Genomic DNA, 24,562 nt, shown 5'->3' with positions numbered 1-24,562 from the left:
ATGCATCATTTTCCACGGGAATACTGGTTAGCGGCCGAGAGTTTATTACGTTCTCTACCTCCACCAGTAAGTTTTCAAGAACCTCATACGAGAGTGAACGATCTGGGAGCAACTTAGTGAGGTTCTGTTTGACTGTGCGGATCAGGCGCTCCCACGCTCCGCCCATATGCGGGGATGCCGGCGGATTGAAACTCCAGTTGGTATGCGGCGTTGTAAACTCGGTCATCAATCGTTCGTGATCCAGATTCTCCATGGCGATTTGCAATTCCTTGCATGTACCTCTGAAGTTAGTGCCTCGATCGCTGTAGATGACTGCTGGTGTACCTCTCCTACCAATCACGTTGCGCAAAGCTGTGATGCATGAGTCGGTACTAAGAGTGTGTGCAATCTGCAAGTGTATGGCGCGGATGGTCAGACAGGTAGCAATCAGTACCCAACGTTTTTCCCTTTTGCGGTTGCAGGAGACTATTATTGGCCCAAAGTAATCCACCCCCATATGCGTAAACGGACGGCAGAATGCAGCTAAACGTCCTTTTGGCAAGTCACTCATCATTGGTGGTTGTGGTGCTGCTCGCTCGTTCATGCATTTCTGACATTCCCTTCGTATTTTGTGGTAGACGGATTTGAGACGAGAAATTCTGTATCGCTGCCGGATTTCGTTAAGGACGATGTTATGATTTTGGTGGTGGTATTTGCGGTGATAGTGCAGCACTACCAGATGCGTCACATGGTGGTTACGAGGAAGAATGATCGGGTTAACTGCATCGTAGTCGATTAGTTCACAAGCACCGGTCCGCCCACGGACTCTCAGCACGTCGGATTCATCGAGAAAGGGGCTCAAGTAAGCGATAGAGCTGCTCTTGGGGATTGTCCTTTTTTCCGTTTCGTTTATACGATTGCTGAGGAGTATAGCAATTTCATCGGGAAACTCATTAGTCTGAGCAAGTCGATGTAGAAAGTTTTCTGCTCTGGCTAATTCTTGTTGCGTAAGCGGACCAATGGTTCGCTGTTTCCTCATGAGCATTTGCTTCGAATTACAGATATACCGGAAAACGTACGCTGTGCTTCGTACCATTGTGGTCCACTTGGAGAAATTATGTGGTTGCATGATTGGCTCTGCCACTGGAACATGCGTTAGCAGATGTGCTCGTAGCTCTGTATTTGTCGCTTCATATTTTGAAGCAGACGGCCATTCCGACTCCGGTCTTCGAAGAAATTCTGGTCCCTGAAACCAACGGCTTGACAAGTTGAGATCAGGGTAACGCGTCCATTTTGTCCCTTCATCGGCCACGTTCTGTTTCGTTGGGACCCTTCGCCAATCCTTGACATCCGTAGATTCCTGTATCTCACTCACGCGAAATGCCACGAACTGGGTATACCGTCGATGATCTGCGTTTAACCAGCAGAGAACGTCTTTGGAGTCGGTCCAAAAATATCGTTCAGTGACCTTAATTGAAAGTGTCTGCGCAACACTGTTTGCTAAGCGGACTCCAAGAATACTGGCTTGCAACTCTGAGCGGGGAATAGAGAGGAATTTCAATGGTGCCACCCTCGTTTTTGCGCAAACAAATGCAATTTCGACTACGCCTGCTTTCTCGTATCTTAGATACACAATTGCTGCAAAACCGTTCTCGCTTGCATCTACAAACGTGTGCATTTGGACTCTGCTAGTGTTGTCTAGGACCCTAGAGGTTCTATAGCACCTTGGGATTTGAACGTTGTCTACCTCTGGAAGAACCTTCAACCACGTCAGCCATTTTTGAAAGTGTGGTTCTTCTATAGGAGTGTCCCAGCCAACCGAGGACCTCCAAATTTCTTGCAAGAGTACTTTCAAGTACATGAGAAAATGCGAGATAAAACCGAGAGGGTCGAATATCATCATGAGTGTTCGGAGTACTTCACGTTTAGTAGGCCGACGAAATCCAGACATCAGGGTCTGATCGTAACGGGGAGACATCTTGAAGGTAAAACAATCTGTAGTCGTATTCCACCAGAGTCCTAGTACCTTCTCGGTGAGGTTTTCTTCTCCGAGTTTCTTCTCGACCGAGGCAACTTCTTGGAGACATAATGAGACACTTGGTGAATTAGATAGCCAGTTGCGCATTTCGAACCCTCCGGCAGCGTGGATGCGTTTCACGTCCTGTGCCAGCTTTATGGCCTCCTCCTCCGACTCGATGCTGACGAGCATATCGTCGACATAATGTTTTTTAACTATGGCTTCAACGGCTTTCGGAGCCTGATGCTCGAATCGTTTGGCGTTAAGGTCTTTTACATACTGGGCGGTCGCAGGCGAACAGCAAGCACCGAATGTCATCACCCTCATGACGTATATGTCCGGCGTACTCTTTCTAGCATCTTGTTTCCAAAAGAAGCGCTGGCAGTGCTGATCTTCTTCCTTTATTAGTATCTGGTGGAACATTTCCCGTATGTCTCCACACACCGCGATCCGAAATTCCCGGAACTGAATTAATACTGAAAGTAGCGACGTCATCTGATCAGGTCCCTTCAATAGGATTGAATTCAAGGAGATACCTTGAACGGTTGCTGCTGCATCCCAAACCAGTCTCAGCTTTCCCGGTTTGTTGGGGTTATAAACTGGAAAGACAGGGAGATACCATTCGCGTGGTTGATGTACTGTCAACTCCTCAGCTGACAACTTGCGGATGTACCCCTTCTGGATGTACTCTTCGATTTTCGAACGAAGAGTTTCTGCTAATCCTTCATCGTTCTTCATTCGTCGCTCCAAACACTCCCATCTTTTGAAGGCCATTTTCTTACTATCGGGAAGTCGCGCATTGTCGTACTTCCAAAGAAGGCTGGATTCGTACTGGCCGTTTTTCGGTAGTGTTACAGCTTTAAGTATTTCCAACGCACGTTGATCTTCTGTGGAAAGTGGGAGCTTTTCAGGTTTAGAGATTCCCATACTGTCAAGGGTGAAGTAGTTCTTAATCGCTGCATGGAGACTATCATCAGTGGCTTTATTACACTCGCAAATTTGTACAGCATGGTAGTTTACGTGTCTACCTAGCTGGCGATTAGACGAACAGTTTCCGTACACTATCCAGCCGAGACGTGTTTTGATAGCTATCGGTTCAAATGCTTTTCCTTCTCGACTCTTTAGCGCGTGTCCCAGTTGCGCGTTATCCAGCCCAATTAGGATACGTGGGCTTATTTGAGTGTAGGAATCGAAGGGGACTCCATTGAGATGACTGTATCGGCTTTGAACTTCGGAGGCTATCAAAGTTTGTGGCCGAAGCTTTAGCTCCTTTATAGTTCTAACATCTGCTAGTTTATACGTTTGGGATGTATTTCTCGTAGACGAAATTTCCAGCTCCACCTTTTGGGATTCGTTCTCCGTTCTTATGGTATCACCCGTCCATTTCAGGCAGAGTGCCGTAGAAGAACCTTGCAAACCAAGCTCCTGTGCAAGAGATTGCTCCATTAGCGTAAGCTCAGATCCATCGTCGATGAATGCGTGCGTTTGAACCGTCCTTGACGGGCCGTAGAGCACTACGGGAACAATGCGGAACAGCACGTCGTTGGTCTGGGCTTGGTGAACGTTGCAGCTGGTATTTGTAGCGGCTTCCACGGAGGAGACGCAGTTCAGTGCTTCGCTCTTCTCACTGTGCTGCATAGGATGATGCAAGTAAGTGCATCCGTTGATTCCACACCGATTTTGCTGTCGGCAGGTACCATTGTGCTTACGAAGGCACTTGCGGCACAGTTTCGCTTCACGTATAACTGCCCACTTTGACTCGTAGCTCAGCTCGGCGAAACGTTTGCATTTTGCAATCCACGGACAGGCCTTTTTACATACATAACATTCCTTTGCTGACTCTTGCGACTGGGTGTGGACTTCGTACGCTCTGGATTCAGGAGATTCGTGTCGAATATTGCTGGTTTCTGAATGTACGTTGATAAACGCATCTTTCTTATTGCTTCGGCCTCGAGGAGTATAGGTGGACGTTTGCATGACTGAGCTTGCATCCTCTGCCATGAAATATAGCCAGGAGCTGAAGTCCACGAGATTTGGGGCCGGATTTCCCCTAGTGTACTTCGCCCAATCTAGCTTTAACGTTGGTGGCAATCGTTCGACCAACTCTGACTTGAGCGAAGCATTGTACATGAAATCTTGTACTCCACAGGCTTCTATCGTTGCCACCACATTCTCTACGGTAAGGGCGAAGTTGATCAAACTATCAAGGCGATCAATCTCAGGGGGTGGTAAAGAGCGCACTCTCCTTATCGCTGCATGAACTATTGCTTCGGGTCTACCGTATAGCATTTTCAGTGTAGAGAGAACTCCATTTACGTTTGACGGATGTAGTAATCGGCATTTTACGGCTTCCAATGCTCTTCCTCTGAGACACTTGCGTAGGCGCAGCATGTTCTCCTCATTGGAGAAGCCGCACATCTGCGTCGATGAAGAGAACATCGCGAAAAATAACGGCCAGTCTTCGGGGTTTCCATCGAACTCTGGCAGATCTTTGGATACCGCTTGCCGGGCGGCCATTTGGCTCCGGTTAAGAAGGCAGATAGTCTCCTCCGCAGTATTGGGTTCGGCCTGCATTATTTGAGGATGTTGTAAACTTCGCGTAGCCGTTGGAAGCACCTTAGAACGTGTTGAAGTAGGATCCAAACGGGAAAATGTTAGTTGACCCTGTGGTGTAGAACGTTGTCCGGGAGCAAAATTCGGTAGTGTATTACGTCTTCCTCCCTGTAAACGATAGTGTTGGTCCGGTTGCCGTAGGTTGAGCGCTGCGAGCTGTCCGGCTAGCCCGGACGGAATCCTGGATACTTCCAACAGGTCTTCTTCTGCAACCCCAGAGTCCTGGGCTGCTCCTTCTGCAACTCCACCGCGTTCCGTGTCTCGGATCCATTGTGACAAGTTGGACATTTTCTCGAGATCACCATCATCCAATTCCGTATCGCAGTCACTTTCCAGCTCTTCTAGGATCCTGTACTTCTCCTCTAAATACTTCTGTTCCAGTTTCCGCTGCTCCTCTAGTTTCTGCAACCTCAGTTCCTTCCTTCGTTTTTCACTCTTCTTACTGCTCTTCCTTCCGGAAGATTTCGTTTCGCTATAGTCCGTTGGGGGTAGATTAATACTCGGCTTTGCTGTTTGGGCGTCCTTGATTGGGATTTGTTGCTGGCTTCCGCTCTCTTCAATTGGGCACAATGGGCAGATCCAACTGATTTCTGCTATACCTTCTGTAACTTCGACACATGAAAAATGGAACCATCTCTCGCAACCATCACACTGCACCATTCTACTGTTATCACTTATTGCACACAACTCACAGCTATTGAACCGAGGAGGACGCGCGCGACGAACCGGATTACGTCTAACTACGACATTTTCGCGTGTATTTGACAGGGCTGATACAGATTTTGGTTTGGTAGTCAAAGCCTGTTGTTTTGGCCTTGCTCCGTATACTTTGGCAACGTCAACATTTACCTGGTGGGAGGATGATATGGTGGGAGGGGGAATCCTGGTCAAACCGGACGAGTAGGTGGTGACTACGTTCGCAATGCGCGATGCGCTGGCTCCCTGGTGTGTCACATCCACTGTTTCGCTTGTTGCGATTGCTGCTGCACTCGTCGTACATACAGCTACAATGGGGCTGTTGATAGGAGCAATTGCTGCGTCGTCGTCTTCTACGCCCGTCCTTCCATCAGGACGTCCGAGGTCGGTGAGCGTAGCTGTGATAGAACCGCCCTTGCTAGATCCAGGTTTCGATCCCTTGCCAGACATCGCAGACAAGCAAACGAATTTTGTAAATTGTTTGCGCGCGATAAGCGAATCGTAGATTTTGTCAATTTATTCCGGCGTATTGGTAGAATTACAAAATTCCTGTATATAATTTAATTATTAATTAGGCAATTATATATAGTAATAAGTTTTCTTACGTTTGGTGATTCGCCAGCTCAACGACTTATATCCAAATAGCACTTGATAGATCCCCTTCAATGTACTGTTAAGTTCAATGTTTACGTTATTTTTAGATTCATAAGCTAGTAGATAATTCATTTTCTCACCTTAGGTAAGTCTAGTAATTCATAGGACGTTATGAAAGCCGTACGTACAAATTCGTAATCGTTAGGGGTCAACTAGGTTTTAACTGTAATGTAAGAATAATTTAAGCACTTCTTGTCAAACCTTCCTTAATAGTACACATTTTGTTCGTTAATACCTATCATATAGATAACCACTGAATGTAATTTATAGGTTTAAGTGCGTTTTAGAAGATATGGTATAGTTTTAAGAAAAAATTTGATTAACTTCGTAACGTAATAGTCATCGATCTTCAATTTTCAATTTTGTGTTTCTCTTCAGTTTTCCGTATACAATAGTTTGCCCTTCTGGGTTATCGTCCGTGTGACGATCCCCTGATAAATACACGGGTGTGATCGTATGTCACTGTTGGAGCTCGCAGGTATGGGGCCGTTGGGGTTGAACGGATCAATTGACGTGGCGCATTCAACAGACGTATTGGAAAAACAATTCTGGAGGAATCTTTAGAAAATATTCCGAAAAAATTCCCGTAGGAATTTTTTTTAAGAAACCCTCTGGAAGATTTTCGTAACGAATCTTCCTGAAAGAGTTTATGGAGGAACTTCTATAAAAATCTACGATAATATTTCTAAGGTGAATTCTCGTGGAACTTCTGTCGAACTTTTATTAGGGTTTGAGAGAATCTGCACGAATTTTTAAAATAATTCTTGGAAGACTCTTCGGTAGCTCTGGTGATACTTCTTAAGAATGCCCTCCAGTATTTTCTGAAGAAGTTAACGAAGAACTTTGTGAGGACATCTATGGAAGATTTTTAAAAAAATCCGTGAAAAATAAAAAATATCCTGGGACATGGGTTGGAAGATTTCTTAAAAGTATTCCTCGATAAATTTTTGATGGAAACCCCAATAGGATTTTTCAATTAATTCCTGGAGGAATTTCCAAAAGATTCCCTGGAGAATATTCCGCTGAGTCGCTCTGAAGGCATTTTGGAATAAAAACCCTGGATGATTCTCTAGAGGAACCCATAGAGGGGTTCCTGAAGACATCCATGGGAGGTTTTCCAAAGAAATTATTCGTAAGATGTCTCGAGATGTCTCAGAAGAACTTTTGAAGATATCCTTGGAAACATTTGGGCATTTTTTATTATCGTACAAATTGGGCCGAAGGGTTTCAGATTTTCATGAATCTTTTTCCACAGGCAGGGCTCATGGATATATGAACAAAAAAAAAATGAGCCTATATTATATGGTCATTTTTCAGAAAATTGCCATAACTAAGGAACGAAGGTGGCGTGGTAACAGATCTAGGAGTATGTGCACAGGACGAAAGACTTCCGGCCCCTGACCTTCAAGAGATTGAGGAGGAGGTTGGCCGGTTGAAAAACAACAAGGCCGCTGGAGCAGATCAACTACCAAGTGAGCTTCTAAAATACGGTGGAGAAGCACTGGTGAGAGCACTACACTGGGTCATTACCAAGATTTGGGAGGAGGAAGTATTACCGGAGGAATGGATGGAAGGTATCGTGTGTCCCATCTACAAAAAGGGCGACAAGTTGGATTACGGGAACTACCGCGCGATCACACTACTGAGCGCTGCCTACAAGATACTCTCTCAAATTTTATGCCGCCGTCTATCACCGATTGCAAGAGAGTTCGTGGGGCAATATCAGGCTGGATTTATGGGTGAACGCGCTACAACGGACCAGATGTTCGCCATCCGCCAGGTGTTGCAGAAATGCCGCGAATACAACGTGCCCACACATCACTTGTTCATCGATTTCAAATCGGCGTATGATACAATCGATCGAGAACAGCTATGGCAGATTATGCACGAATACGGATTCCCGGATAAACTGATACGGTTGATCAAGGCGACGATGGATCGAGTGATGTGCGTAGTTCGAGTATCAGGGACACTCTCGAGTCCCTTCGAAACTCGCAGAGGGTTACGGCAAGGTGATGGTCTTTCGTGCTTGCTGTTCAACATTGCTTTGGAGGGTGTGATCAGAAGAGCGGGGATAAACACGAGTGGGACGATTTTCACGAAGTCCGTTCAGCTGCTTGGTTTCGCCGATGATATTGATATTATTGCTCGTAAATTTGAGACGATGGCGGAAACGTACATCCGACTAAAGAGTGAAGCCAGGCGAATCGGATTAGTCATTAATGTGTCGAAGACAAAGTACATGCTGGCAAAGGGCTCCAGGGAGGAATCACCGCGCCCGCCACCCCGAATTCATATCGACGGTGATGAAATCGAGGCGGTTGAAGAATTCGTGTACTTGGGCTCACTGGTGACCGCCGACAACGACACCAGCAGAGAAATTCAGAGGCGCATTGTGGCAGGAAATCGTTCTTACTTTGGACTCCGCAGAGCTCTACGATCGAATAAAGTTCGCCGTAACACGAAGTTAACCATCTACAAAACGCTGATTAGACCGGTCGTCCTGTATGGGCACGAAACATGGACCCTACGTGCAGAGGACCAACGCGCCCTTGGAGTTTTTGAACGGAAGGTGTTGCGTACCATCTACGGCGGAGTGCAGATGGAAGACGGGACTTGGAGAAGGCGAATGAACCACGAGCTGCATCAGCTGCTGAGAGAACCAACCATCGTCCATACCGCGAAAATCTGGAGGCTACGGTGGGCGGGTCACGTCATCAGGATGTCGGATAGCAACCCGACTAAAATGGTTCTCGAGAGTCATCCGACCGGTACAAGAAGACGTGGAGCGCAGCGAGCTAGGTGGGTCGACCAAGTGGAGGACGATCTGCGGACCCTACGCAGAGTGCGGAACTGGAGACAAACAGCCATGGACCGAGTGGAATGGAGGCGGCTACTATGTACAGCAGAGGCCACCCCGGCCTTAGCCTGACCGGTAAGGTAAGTAAGGAACGAAAATTAAGCGCATTCCAAAAATTTCAGCGATCAAAGCTTATAAAATTATCTTCTCAAATATATTTTTTTAAAAAAATTCCACGTGTTCGGACATAGTTTTTCCGGCTTTTCTTTATGAATTTTCTCAACGGTGAAAAATTTTTGTGGAAAACTTTTTACATGTCTTTTTTTTTAATTCCTGAGAAAATTTGCTTTCATTTTAATCAAAAAACTTTGTTTCTACGATGCTTCGTTCTTGAGTTTTGATTTTTCAAAGAAAAGGCTTTTATGGCACATGTGGACATTTTTCAACAAAATTGGCCATAGCTAAAAAACGAAAAAAAGTGCATTCCAAAAATTTCAGCGATTAAAGCACATAAAATAACCTTCTTAAATTTTTTTTTTAAATTTTCCACGAGTTCGGGCATAGTTTTTCCGGCTTTTCTTTACGAACTTTCTTAACTGTGGAAAATTTTGTGGGAAACTTTTTCCAGCTCATATTTTTTGGGTTTCTGAGAAAATTTGCTTTCATTTTCTAAAAAAAAACTTTGTTTCTACGATGCTTCGTTCTTGAGTTGTGATTTTTCAAAGTAAGTATGTAGTGTCAGGGGAAAACAAAAAAAATCCACCTGAGTTATCCGGGAAAATAGGCGACCCTGAATTTTCCTCAATTTTTTTTGTTCATATATCCATGAGCCCTGCCTGTGGAAAAAGTTTCATGAAAATCTGAGACCCTTCGGCCCAAACTCGTACGGTATTTTTTTTTGTTTTTATTAATGTGTATTTGGAGCGGACCTGGTGTGGTGGTTAGAACACTTGACTATCACGCCGAGGACCTGGGATCGAATCCCACTCCCGACATACTCGCAAAATGTGAGTTCTTCCTTCGGAAGGGAAGTAAAGCGTGGGTCCCGAGATGAACTAGCCTAGGGCTAAAAATCTCGTTAATACATATAAAAAAATGTGTATTTTAACTTAAATGCTAATTCTACACTCACGTACGGTAATAATAAAAAAAATACCCATGTGTGAATTAATGCCAGAAGAAATTTCTTAACGAATCTCTGGTGGATTTTCCATGTAATTGAAGGATTAGGATTTATTTCTGCAGAAATTCTCTGCCCTTCAGATCTCCTTGAAGGATTTTTTTGTAGAATCCTGGGAAGAATTTCTCATGTTAGCACAAGAAACCAGTATGAAAGAATCGTTGGTAGATCGTGTAAGGGTATTCCTGGAGTTATTTTTGAAGCCATTTCAGGAAGAATCTTTAAGGGAAATTTTAACAAATACCTGAAAACAATTCTGGAGTACTTCTTGAATCTGTCTTTGAAAAAAAATTCTATAGGAATCCCTAGAGAAATCTCCGAAAAAATGACGGGAATATTTTCTAAAGGATGGAATTTCTTGAGAACTCCATGGGAGATTTTTGAAAGCAATCCTTGGATGAGTCTTTTGAGGAAATTTCATGGGAAACTAAAGAAACATTTGTTAAGTAATGTCTGGAAATGCTCCTGACGGAGTTTTCTGAAGAATTTTCGAATGAAATCTTGTAGGAACCTCTTGAAGTATCCCTTGATTTTTTTCTGTATGAATCAATGTAGGAATTTTTGTAGTATTTTTTTTTGTTTTTATTTATGTGTATTTTAACAATTTGCTGATTCTACACTTACCTTTTTTTAAAGTAATTTTTGGTTGATTTTTCATTATAATTCGTGGAAAGATTTCTGAAGAATTTCTTGCAGAATTGTTAGATGACATCTACGGATTTCACGGAAGGTTTTTCCTGTGAGATTAAAAAAAAAATCCGGTGGAAATTCAGCAATCAATGGAAGATTTCGTAAAAGAAATTCTCAAAAAAAAAAAAATCTTGGAGGAATTTCAGGAAGAATCCCTAAAAAAAATTATCTTCAGGTAACCCATTGAATTTTTTTTAACTGATTTTTGTAGAAATTTCTGGTGGGAATCTTTAAAACTTCCCAGAAGCCGCTTTGGAGGTATTATTGAAACAATCCAAGTTGATTCTCTACAGAGATTTCTGAAGAGAATTTCTGAAAATATCTCTAAAATCCCAGAAAGAATTTTATCGCGAAATAGCTGGTGGATTTTCTAATAGAATCTCTTGAAGTATTTCAAAAGGAATTCCAGGAGAAATTTCTGATGCAATCCATGAAAGACCTTTTTGGGGATTACTTAGCGAAATTCCTGAGAGAATTCTTAGAGGAGTATCAAAAAGAATCCCTGGAGAGAATCTTGAGAAGAATTTTTGGAAGCATTGTTTTTAAAGATTTCCTGGTGAAATTTCAGAAGGAATCATAGGAAGATTTTCTAATGGAATGCCTGATGGAAATTCTGCAGAAAAAAAATGAGTTCCTTGAGAAATGTTCGAAAGAATGTAGAGCAATCTTGGCAAGAATTTCTGTAGGAACTTCGAGAAACTCTTCAAGCCGCCTTTGGAAGATGTTCTAAAGGAATCTTCGGAGAAATTTCTCAAAAAAGCCAGAAAAGGTTTGTGAAGGACTCTGGAAGGTTTTCTCAAAGAATCGCCGAAAGCTTTTCGTAAGAAATCTGTGGAACAGTTTCTGGAGGAAATTCTGTAGGAATCTACGAAAACGTTTATGTAGTAATCCCTGGAAGAACTCCTGGTGGAATTTTCAGAAGAATTTCGGAATGAGCTCTTATAAGAGCCTTTTAAAGTATCTTTGGTTTTTTTTCTGAAGAATTCGATGCAGGAATTTTTGAAGTAATGCAATAATAAATTTTTCAGCATAACCCATGAAGAGATTTCCAGAGAATTTCTATGGGATCCATTGAAGATTATTAAAAGGAATCCTTAAAGAATTAAAAGAAACTCCGAAAGAGAATCGGAAATCCTTGAAAGATTTCCTCAACTGTTCATCGAGAAATTTCTGAATTAATTCTTGGGGGAATTTCCGAATTTCTTAGGGAATGCAACATAATTTTCGGAGAAGTTTCTGCAGCAATCTTTTTGAAGCTTCCTGAAAGCCACTATGGAAGAAATTTTGAAAAGACCCTGGATGATTCTCTACAGCAGTCCATTGAGAATCAATGGAAATTTCTAAAGAATTTCTTTAAAATTCTCCAGATGTCTCACAACAATTTCTGAATATATCAGTGGAAAAATTTCTAAATTGATTCCAGAAGAAAAAAATCCTAAAGCATCTCTGGTGAATTTTCTTAAGAAATCCCTAGAGGATTTTCAAGAGGTTTTTCCTGGAGAAATTTCATAAAGAACCCTTGGAAAACTTTGTCTGTGATTACTGGGAGAAATTTTTGAAAAAATTCTTATAGGAATATCTGAAAAAAGGCTCCTGAGAGGGATTTCTTGTAGAATCCCTGCAATAATTTCTGAAGGCAACACTAGAAAAAATTTTGAAAGAATCCTGTGAAGATTTTTTTAACGAATTTCTGAAGTTATTTCTGAAGGAACATCTAAAATATTTTCCGAAAGAATGCCTGGAATATTTTCTGGAGGAAATCTTGGAAAATGTTTGGAGGCATCTGTAAAGGAATTTTTTGAGCAATCTCTGGAAGAATTACTGGAGGAATTCGTAGGAGTTCCTGAAACAGTCATTTAAAAACTTTGTAAAGAAATATATGGAATTTTTTTTCCGTTATTTTCGGCGGAATATCTTCAAACTTTACTGAAAACTGGGGGAATTTTTGGAAGAACCCTTGATGATTCTCTATATGAACCCCTAGAGGTATCTCTAAAGAGATCCATAAAGGGTTTTCGAAAAGAGGTCCCGGAAAATTTTCAAGATATCTCAGAAGAATTTCTGAAGATATCCTTGGCAAAAAAAATCTTAAATAATCCCCCCCCCCCACGGTGGATTTTCTAAAGGAATCCCTTGAAGATTTTCTAGAGGAATTTCAGGAAAAAATTCTGAAGGAACCTATGAGGTCTTACATGGGTTGTAATTACCAGGAGAAATTACAGAAGAAATTCTTTGAGGATTATCTGATGGACTCCTTGAAGTAATTTCTTGCGTAATTCTTGGAATAATTGCTAAAGGCAACACTACAAGAATTTTCGAGAAATCCCTGGAAGATTTTCTTTAGGAATCTGTGGAAAAAAATCTGGAGGAAATTCTATAGGAATTAACGGAAGCATTTGTGAATTTCTCAAGGAATCCCTGAACGAATTTGTGGAGAAATTTTGAAGGACTTACTGATGCTGTTTTTGGAAAATTAACCTAAAAGAATCATGGAAAAAATTTTTGAAAAAATGAAAAGAAACCTTGCAGAAATATCTGAAAGAATATCTGGTGGAACGTTTCGAAAAATTCTTGGAGGGTTTTTGTAACGAACGAACTCTTGACAGAATTCGCAGAAGAATTTCTGAATGAGCTTCTTTAAGAACTTCTTTAAGTATTCCATGATTTTTTCTGAAGGAATCGATGCAAGATTTTTTTAAATAATCCGTGGAAGTTTTTCCAATATAATTCATGGGTAGATTTCTGCAGATTTCCCTGCTGATGAATACATGGAAGATTTTTTTGAGAAATTTATTTAAAACTTCCCGAAAGCAGCTGAGAAACCCTGAGTAAGTCTCTAAATGAATCCAGTGAGGGATTATTCTATGAAAAAATATATGTAAGATTTTCTAAAGAAATTTATCGGAAAATGTCGAGATAAATATTTCAAAAGAATTGATAAAGATATCTCTGGCAAAAAAATCTGAATTTTCCAGAAATTTTCCAAATAATCTCTGGTGGGTTTTCCAAAGGAGCTCCTAGAAGATTTTCTATAGAAATTCCTGGAGAAATTTGCGATTACTAGAGGCAATTTAAAAAGGAATTCTTAGAGCAATATCTTGAAGACTTTTTCCCTGGAACCCCAGGCAATTTTTGAAAAAAATCTACGAAAGATTTTTCTAGGAATTTCTGGAACAATTTGTGGAGCAATCTCTAAAAAATATTTGAAAGATAAAACCATGAATCAATTTCTAGAGGAACAAGTGGAGAAATTTTGCGAAAAATACCTAGAAGATTTTTTTAAGGAATTGGAGGAATACAGAGGATAGACAAAATGATTGGGACATGCAAAATAACCACTTTCTTAAAAATGTTCAACTGGCTGTAACTTTTTGAAATGATCATCATATATTCTCAAATTTTCACTGTTAGTTGATCGACTTGTTCTGTATCAGAGGTCAAAATTTGGATAAGATCTGATTATTCTGCACGAAGTTATATAGTTTCCAGTCAAAGGTATAACTATCCGATGGCCAACTTTGAGCTGTTATATCATCGGATTCAATAATCCGAATACAATGAAATTTTGACCATTTATGACTTATATAATAAACTTTGAAAAACATTTGACCTAACTTGAAATTATTAACAAGAGAAAAAGTTACAGCGATTTCATTTGTATTAGGATTTTTTAGTTTATTTGTCAATTTTTAATATGCATACTTTTCCAATTTATTTCCGGCTATGTTATTACTTTCGTTCAAAACATATTTATTTTCAAGTCAATTAGAGGGAATTTATATGAACTAAAATTACAATCATGAATTTTGAAATGATGTTGAAGTTTTGAGTAATTTTATGTAATGTTAGAAAAATAATGTAATCGTTATAACTTACTTCCGTGTTAATAATTTTAAATTAAGTCGAGAGTTTTTCATTAAATAAGTCATAAATAGTCAAAATTTCATTGCATTCGGTTCATTGAGTCCGTAGATATAACAGCTCAAAGTAAGCTATCGGATAATTACACCTTTTTCCAGAATTTTAATAACTTCGTGCAGAATAGCCCGATCTTTCAACCATTGATACACAACTAGTTGATCTATTTACAGTGAAAATTTGAGAATATTTGATGAACTTTTCGAAAAGTTACAGCATGTTGAACATTTTTGGAAGGTAAACATTTTTCCTGTCCCAATCATTTTGTCTATCCCCTGTATGTTGAGGAATTTCTTAAGGAATCGCTGAACAAATTTCTGGAGAAATTGTGGAGACTTGCTGAAGCAGTTTTTGAGAAATTAACGTTTAGGAATTTTCGAAGAAATTTTTGAAAATAAAGATGCAAGGAGCATTTTTCAAAGGAGTGTTTATAGAATTGTCTGAAAGAATATCTGCAGGAACTTTTCGAAAAATTCTTGAAGAATTTTCGTGACGAATACCTGGAGGAATTTCTGAAAAAATGGAGAAAATCGACAAGCAATCCATTGAACATTTTGTAATGAAATTTTTAGATACATTTCTGGAAGAATCCTCAGTTTAACTTGTGAACAAATTCCTGGATTTTCTAAAGGAATTCATGGAGGCATTTTTGAAGTGATTCATATAAAGTTTTCTACGAAAATCCTTCGAGAACGTTTTGGGGGAAGTCCGTGAGAATTTCTGAAAAAAAAACCGGGGAGATATTTCTAAAAAAAAAAGAACCTGAAGAAATCTCGAAGGAATTTCAGAAGCAAACCAGTAGAAAGAAAGTTTATTTGAATGAATCTGCGAAGGAATTTTTGGTTAATGTTTTGATGGAATTCTTTGAGAAATTCTAAAAAAAACTCTTAAAATCCCAAAAAACGTATGAGATTGCGATCATTGGTTTTGCCGATTTTTTTTTAGACTTTATCCCACTGTCTAACAGATCGCTTTTTTTTCGGGAAATTCTACCGGGACTGGAATGCGTTGGGGAAATAGTTTTATTCATCCCGCAGCAGCAGTGAGTTAGTTACAGTGCAGTGGGGGGGGGGGGTACCCAGGAGGGGTGGCGTTCGCGCTTGATAGGGGATTTTCTGTCGACCGATGACCAGCGGCCAACAACGCCATGTAAAATGGATGCAAATGGGATTCACTTCTCGTCTATTAGGCGGCTCGGCTGTTCGTTGGTTAGGTTGAATAATAGGCAGGGGTTGAATACGCTCGGTTGGGCTTGGGTTTTGGAGTGAGGTGTCGACTTCGATGGGAGTGTGGTGGTCAACCGGCTTTTCAGATGAGGGGGGCTTCTAATAAAAGTTGGAATTTGTTTTGTTATGATATTTGCACAGACAAATCGGCTGTATAACATATTTTGTTGTACCAAGAATTAACTGCAACTATATTTTTATATTTTCTTATGTTTTTATGGGACTCATAATAAAAACGTGTGATTGGGATCAAGTGGTCAACGAATCATGTGGTAATAGTTTTATTTGTTCCAATTTTTTCTTTTTATATTTTTAAATTTTTATGGAATGTGCTTTTTCTTACCTTATTTTATTCTAGTCCTTTATACTTTTTAAGAGATTTATGAGGTGCTTTCAAAAATAAAAAAATGAAACTTGTAATCAAGTTTTCAACGAATTATCCCAAGTAACATTTTAAGTTTTGTTCGGCTCTACAAGAGATCTTCATGACCAATTTTATAAAACTCGCAATAAAACTGATTTATACATCAAAACCTCTTGATAACCTCTTTATGATCATCTTCCGGCTAAGTGGACCACTCTCGGAGAGGTTTTGCAAACCGCATTAAGAGTAGCAATAAAACCGTTTTAAAACCTAGTAGAAAAATTTCCCATTCTCGATTGTTGTTGTTTTTTTTTTTGTTTCAACAAAAACTATGACAGCTTAATGTGCAGAGAAGCTTCTTCGATGGCACGTAAAGCTCAGGACGATACATCATTCGTAAGTAGAAGCGGTCATTTCAAAGTAATATTTTAGTTGTTATTGTGTAGGTAGGCTTATGCGCATTCAATTTTACCGTGAATATTGGGGTAGCAGAATCATAAAATTAATGCGCTTCAAAAATAGTGAATATTATCATCTTGGAAGTCAGTTTGTTTATTTAGTAAAACTATCTCGAATCACAAGAAAACTCAGCAGAGAGAGTTTATTTATGTGAGCATGTTATGGAAATGGTGGCAAACTATCAGTTCATTGCTAATTTGAGCAAAATTAACTATTTCCCATTCCCGTTAGCTAATTCTTCAATATGGCGACATATTGAAATAAAATAAAGCGAAAGCAATTAGTTTACTTTTATGATGACCGCAATAAACCTAGAAATGTCGTAGTTCTGCTTTTCCAACAACAGATGTCGTTACTAATCGAACAGATCGCCATCTGTTGAGAGTTTCGACAGTTTTATTGTGGTAATAATGATTGCCAGAAGGTTTACAAATCGGAAAGTTTTGTTTACTCTAAAAATCTGTCTTTATGGATATCTTCAAGTATACTATAAAACATTTTATCAATAGTTATCATAAAAGCAGTCATAAAACTGCGAGTTTTAATTATTGCTGTAATAAAACCCTAATAAAAATCAAACAAAACTAATCAGCAATGAAATTGTTACTTGGGATCTGCTTTTAAACGTAATGACTGAAATTCGCAGAGCTTTTCCCAACAAAATTGACGAAAATAGAAAAGGCTCACCAATGTTGTAGGATTGTCAGTGGCGTAGCTAGGAATTTGGGGGCCCGGTGCGGAAGCAAATTGGTAGGCCCCCATGAAAATTAAATAATATGTACATATTTTACAATGATAAATCTATACATTTAACTGTCGAATAATCTCACTGTTATATTTTGTACAAAACTTTGAAAAAATCTCGCTTTTTGTACTCAGTGTTCTAGTGATTCTGGCAGTCTGATATCTTATTTTCTATTTTCCTTTATGATTTTTTTTCGGGAGCGCGAGATTTTTTTTATAAGAATTATGCTGAAAATGTTTCAACAATTTATTTAGAAATTGCACCAAATAATAATTTATAAACGCTTTCAAAGATTGCTTTACTTTTTTCTTTAAGAAATTTTTCTTGAAGAATAATTTGTATTCAAGAAACTTTTAAGTTGTAAATGCAAGGATATCATTCAGTATTCCTCTAAAAGCACTCCTCCAGGATTATTATAATTAGCCTGATTAATGAGGCTTTCAGTCCCTTGGCTGGTTCACCTCAGACATGCAGAAATATTTTCAAAATACTACAGAGTCATTCAAAAGATTCTTGCAAAGGCTTCATCGAGTATTTCTCGAAATATTAGTTTAAGAATCTATCAATTATATTCTGAGGATTCATCTAGAAGATCATCTAAAGAATTCTTTCAAAATTCCAGAAAAAAATACTACAAAAAATCATCAATGATTCATTTAGAACCAGATGTTCTTCCAAGAAATTACATCGGGATTCCCTCAGAGAAAGAGAAGCCCTTCTAGAGTTTCTTTAAACTTTCTTCCGTTTCTTTCAGAGAATCCTCTTAATATTCCTTTGGTGATTTTCCATAGATTCTTCAAGTATTTCTCAATTCTTCCCTCAAATAACTGTTTTAGATATTTCTCCAATAATTTGGAATTTCCTCAAGCATTCATCACTTATCTTAGAGCGTGGAGCGGACCTGGTGTGGTGGTTAGAACACTTGACTATCACGCCGAGGACCTGGGATCGAATCCCACTCCCGACAAACTCGCAAAATGTGAGTTCTTCCTTCGGAAGGGAAGTAAAGCGTGGGTCCCGAGATGAACTAGCCTAGGGCTAAAAATCTCGTTAATACAGATAAAAAAAAACTTATCTTAGTGTCCTTTTAAAGGTTTCTTAGGAATTACTTCCTAAGATTACTTCAGAAATCCCACCAAAAATTCCCTTTTCCAAAAAAAATCTTCAAGGATTCTTCAAGAAGTTTCTCTAAGGTTTTACTAAGAGATTCATCATAGGATTTCTCCATTAATTAAACAAAATCTCCAAGGATTCCTACTGAAAAAATTGAAATAATTAAATTAAATTAAAGTTTTAGATGGACTTCTGTAGGAGTTCTGTAGAAATTCTTTCGAAAAATCCTTCTGCATTTCTTCTAACGAATTTTTCAATATCCATCAACTCTAGGAGTTTTATCAAGAGTTCCATCAGGAATTTTCGCTAGTATTCCTCTGGGCACTTTTCAAAAAAATTCTATTTCTCCAGAATTTATGATTGATTCCTCCATAATTATTACGTTATTTTTTATATAATCCGTGCTCACTTCTAACAAATATACAAAAATAAGAAACAGAACAAAAACGCTTCATTCCATTGTTTTGAGTGGGATAAAAATGGCAGCGTAAATGGCTAAATAGTAAAGAAACAGATATCCTATCTTATCAAAACAAATAACTTCTCCAGAAGTCTCTCCAAGGATTTAGGAAATGTTCTAAGGTTATTCAAAATTCTAAAGGATTTCCTTTAAGGCAGCCTTTAAAATTGCTCCCAAAATTCCTTCAGGATTTTTTCCAGAGATTTCTTTAGTAATTCTCTTGCGATTTTCCCGAAGATTCGTTCAGATTTTATTCAAGTATTCTCTTAGAGTTTTTTCAATTGATTTCATTCATTCATTCCTAAACTGATTCTTCCAGGTATTTTACAAATAATTTTGTACAAGAAATCTTTTGGGGTCTTTTTATGGAAGGATTTCTTCATGTATTTATTTAATTACTACTGCAAGGGTTTTCCGGAGATTCTTTCACAAATTCCTCCGAGAAATTCCATAGGAATTCCTCCAGGGGATGCATTGAGTGTTTTTGCTAGATTTTTTTAGAAACTCCTCTAATAAGCCTATTCAAGGATTCATAAATTCCTCCAATGAATACTTTAGAAACTCAAAAAAAAAAGAATTCTTTCAATTCTTACAAAAATCCCTCCTAGAAATTCTATAGTAATTTCTTCATACATTTTTAGGAAATTGTTTGTGATCTCTTCTGTTAATCATCTTAATTTTTTGGAAATTCTTTTGGTAATTCTCTTGAGATTTTTCTCGGTCGTTCCGTTGTAAATTCGTGGATTAATTTTTAATTTGCAAAGATGTATCCCATAGAACATCAAAAGTTATAACAGACGGAATTTAATAGAGAATTATCAGAAGATATTTACAGAGGAATTACCAAAGAAGAGCTTTTAAAAGTTGCCACTTAAATTTACAAACGAGTCGACTAATTAATTTTCAAAGTACCTGTATATGTCTCTGACAGGTTTTGGGCCGCTGCACAGTGGCCGGAAGCCGGACAAAACCTCAAAAATCGACTTCAATTTTTTACATTTCTAATATTTTTCTTCCATTAAAGATACTTCAACTAAGAAAACCCCAAATTTTCAAGTCATTTGGACAAAAATTGAGTCTTGTAGATGTTTTTAAAGTTGAGGTCTTGTGTGATACTTTACTAGTGTTATTTGTCTTTATTTTATGAGCTTTCTTCATGAGGTCGTTGTAAAACTCAGGAAGATTTGGATAATGTGACAATATTATTGGTGTTTTTGGGTATAAATAACCATTACATTTCAGGGTTTGTTTGGAATCTAATCACAAAACTATTATGTTTTTACAACATGCAAAAATATTGGCTTTAATGAAATTTTGAAGAAAAACTTCGTATTAAAGAGATCTAGTACTTGTTTAGGAAACATCAGAAAACGACGCCGTATCCCGGATCTGACGTGCAATTTTGACTAGTTTTTTGCTATATAGGTCACTGTTTGCGCATTTTTGCGCTAAGCTCGAAAAAAATTTTTTTTTCTATCAGGTCACAATGGAGCCGCATGGTTGCGGAGGAAGTGATATTCTTTGAAGTTTATATTTTATCTTCACATAATTCAAATAAACTTCAGGTCATCCTCATTCTAGAAAGCGGCCTTCACTAAGGCACGTGGTGATAGGGGGAGGGGAGCGAAATATGGGGGGGGGGGGGGGGGTGAGGGTTTGATTGATAACGTGATGGTCACAGTCTGGCATTTTTTTTATTATATTTTTTTTTTCAATATTATTTTATTTTTTGACAGAAAATCACAACAAGATGGATGTTTCAGTTAAAAAACTTGGAGCTGGAGGAGAGGGGTGTGATGACTAAGAATGATTAAGCTTTTATTTACTTAAGCTGTTAGTACACAGGGTCAAATATTTGTCCAAACAGAAACCAATGCTCAAACATCTTGTTTGAATCGATTGAATTTTCATTAGTGTCAAACTGATGTTTTTCTTCAGTTCTTCCCTTGTTAAATATTTGACCCTGTGTACTACTAGCCTTAGACACTATCTACATCTATATTGTTAGAGATTGTGTTGCTTTACCAAATACAACTAACTCTTTTAACCATAAAAATAAAGACAAAAAAAATAATTCTGAAAAACATGTAACAACAACTACAAACCATTGCTACTTGGTTTTCTTAAACTGGTCGTTTCTTCGATTCATCTTAATCGTTAGAATAGCTCAAAAAGCTTGGAAGCAATCTATTCACGAACTTTTACCGTAGTTTCAATATATAGTGACATAAATTCATCGACATCTATGCGTTTCTCCTTTACACGCACATCGCTACAGTTCAAAGCAACTCTCATCTATAAAATAAAACAAAAATCACTAAACGGCGTAAATTTCTACGTTAGTACGTTAAATAGTTTTCGCGGTAACAACACGATAACCAAAGCAATCTTTGGTTATCTTAATCGCAATTTTATGAAACGAACATTTTACGCTCTTGAGTGAAACCCTTTATATTTTTTTTTTTTCAAAAGCTTATGTTTTATTATATGTTATTCATGTGATTCCGTAGACCACATTCCTACTTAACGACAAACAGAGTTATAAAAGATGATTTCCGATCTCTGATGATCATTTTCAACAACTCCATTCAATATTGCGAATATGTATTGCCATTTCTTTATAGATAGGATTGTTTTGGTTGCTTCGACAAGTGATAACAGAGATCAATGTACATACACTACAACCTAAACTCGGACGAGCACATGTGAAGTCGTAGAAACGAGATTGACAAAAAGAAGTTCAAATTTCACGCAGTCCACTATATGAGACTATCTGACCCTATTTTGAATCGTTAACTCACCGCTGTGCACCCATCGTAAAACGTCACGTAATCTATGGACGGTCCCTGAGAATAGACCACCTCTTGTCAGCCAACATTGGTGTGTATCTGAATTGATCCATTGAAAGAAAACGTAGGCAATCGAATTTTTCTAATGATTTATGTAGTTTTAAAGATTTTGGACCACCCTAACAGCAATTATAGTTAACTTCAATACCAGTACATGATTTAAGAACTCCCAAATTAAAAGGTTTATCAAAATCTACGTTCAAAAAACACATCGTGATAGCTTATTATCGATTACTTTTTACATGTTTCCATAATCAGCAGATTTAAAAAATTTGAACCACCCTAGTATAGTAAAATCAAAATGTATGAAAAGTTCCATATCAGAAATAGATTTAGGGCACTAAAATCATCATAACCTGTGAATTTAAGCCATTTTGGTTAGCATTTGAGGTTTTGTCCGACCTTTGTATGGAGGCCCGCCACTGTGCGCTGAATCCGAATCCAGGCTCATATTTGTTTCAGGACGCCACAATTTTGAGCTATACCTCAATTTATAGGGCAAAATATGCAGTTTTGGGCTTTTTTGACTGCAAGCCGTTAAAGCATGGAAATATTTTTTTAAGCAATTGAAAGGTAAAATGGTCAATTGACATCTAAATTTACGACTCACGCAAAATATTTCGTTTTATCAAATTAAATTTGAAAGATTTAAGCATTTTATGTTAATATGTAAACTTGCATGCAATTATTGGAGGGTGGTTTGTATCGTACCTAACATAACCGCGTCCCAAAATCTGTCAGAGACACATTAGTTTGCTTTTGAGACAGACCAAAAGTTATTTTTTGTTACGCTGTGCTATTGAAAGAATCACAATAGTAATTGTCAGGTATATGAGCAAAGGGACTGCTGGTAGAACTTTTAGAGAAATTGCTGAATCCCGTAATAAATTTCCAAACCCAAAGAATTTCAAAAAATTCTGTCAAAGAAATTTTCAAAAATAATAACCTAATTCAACCGAAATAGTTTTCAAAAACATTTGCAGAGAAAATTCCAAGAATACTCTTATAGGAACTTGCGGATCAAATCCAATCAAAGCATTTCCCAAGAATTTGCCAAAAAAAACCGCCAAAAGATATTTGAAAGTTTTTTTCATGTAACTCACAGAAAACTCGCCGAATAAATTACCAAAAAAAAATACCAAATGAATTACCCAATCAATTCCCGTAGGGATTGGCATAGAAGTTTCCAGAAAAGTGTTAAAGTTATTCCGAAAGTTATTACCAGAGGAAAGTTATTACCAGACGAATTGTCAAAAAAAAGTCAGTGAAAAGTTGCAGACGGAATCCCCAACAAAATTTTCGTAGAAATAGAAATCTAAAGAAGTTCGTAGAAATAAAAATCAGAAGCCATTTTTGTAGCATTTCTGAAAATTAGTTGAAGAAGTTTCCAAAGGAAATGCCTAACAATTAATCAAATATATCGTCAAAGGAAATTTTCAGAGCAATAGCCGAATGGATTCTCAAATTAATGCTTAAAGATATTCCTTAACGAATCTGTACACGGGTTTCCGAATTAATTACTGAAAAAGATAAAAAAATCCGAAGAAATACTTCAAAAATTGTAAAAAATGATGTGGAAATTCTCACAGGAATTGCTCCAAGAGATTCTACTGGAATTCCTCAATGAATCCTTTAGGAATTCTTCCAAGGTTTTTATCAGCTTTTTTTTTCTATAGTACCTTTAACGGTTTCTTTAGCGATTACACCAGTTTCGTCCGGATTTCTTTCACGAAACTTCTAACGAAATGTTTTTAACGATTTCATCAATATTTTTTACTCAAGTGCGGAGCTCCAAGAACTCTTTCTTGGATATCTTTTACGATTCATCTGGGAAATACTTCATGGACTTCTTTACAAATTCCTCGAAGATTTTCTGCGAAAGTTGCAACATCGATTCCTTAGGAAACTTCTTCTTCAATTCCTTGAAGGATTTTCTTCAGTATTATGTAATCCCAAGAACTCTAAAAAGAGTTTCTTAAAGATATATACAAACGATTCCCACATGTTCTCTTCAGCATTTTTTCAGAGGAATACTTTGGAGTTCCTTCAAGATTTTTTTAGAAACTTCTTCAAGGGTTCTTTTTGCACTGCCTCATACGATTTTTCTTGGAAGTCCTTTCAAGGATTTCTTAAGAATTTGTTCAAGCATTTCTTTAGTAATCATACCTGCAGGGATTTCCTCATAAATTCCTCTAATAATTTCTGTAGAAAATCATTCAAAGATTCCTTAGGCAATGTTTTTAAGTCCTTTTTCACAATTCGTGCAAGAATCTTTTAAGAAGTTCCAGTAAAAATTTAATCTTTTCAACAAGGATTTTGTTTTTCAAGTTACGTATAAAGATTCGTTCATGGATTTCTCGAAGTTTTTCTTCAGATAACCCTACAAGGATGGACACATTCATCCCTAAAGAATTCCTGCACAAACTTTCTCAGGGGGTCTTACAGAAATTCACCCAAGGCCTCATGCGAAAATTCTTTTAAAGATTTTTTTTTATCTGCACCAAAGAATTTGGAATTTTTTGGGCTTTCCGTCATTGATTTCTTGAGAGATTATCTAGGCATTTCATAATTAGTTCTTCCAAAAATCCCTTTGCTTACAGATTTTTTTTTCGGGAATCCTTTAAGTAATTACTCATAGTACTCCTAGTACTTGTAACTTCATAGTACTGTAGTAATCCTTCCAGAACATCATCAAATATTCCTCCAAAATCAATCCAATGATTCTTTCCTAATACATCTTAGAATTCATCTAGGCGATTCTTAAAGATTTTTTTTTAGAATTTTCAACAAAAAATCCTA

The sequence above is a fragment of the Aedes albopictus genome, chromosome 3 (assembly GCF_035046485.1).
Source record: "Aedes albopictus strain Foshan chromosome 3, AalbF5, whole genome shotgun sequence".
Lineage (NCBI taxonomy): Eukaryota > Metazoa > Arthropoda > Insecta > Diptera > Culicidae > Aedes > Aedes albopictus.
This window is presented reverse-complemented; position numbering follows the sequence as displayed.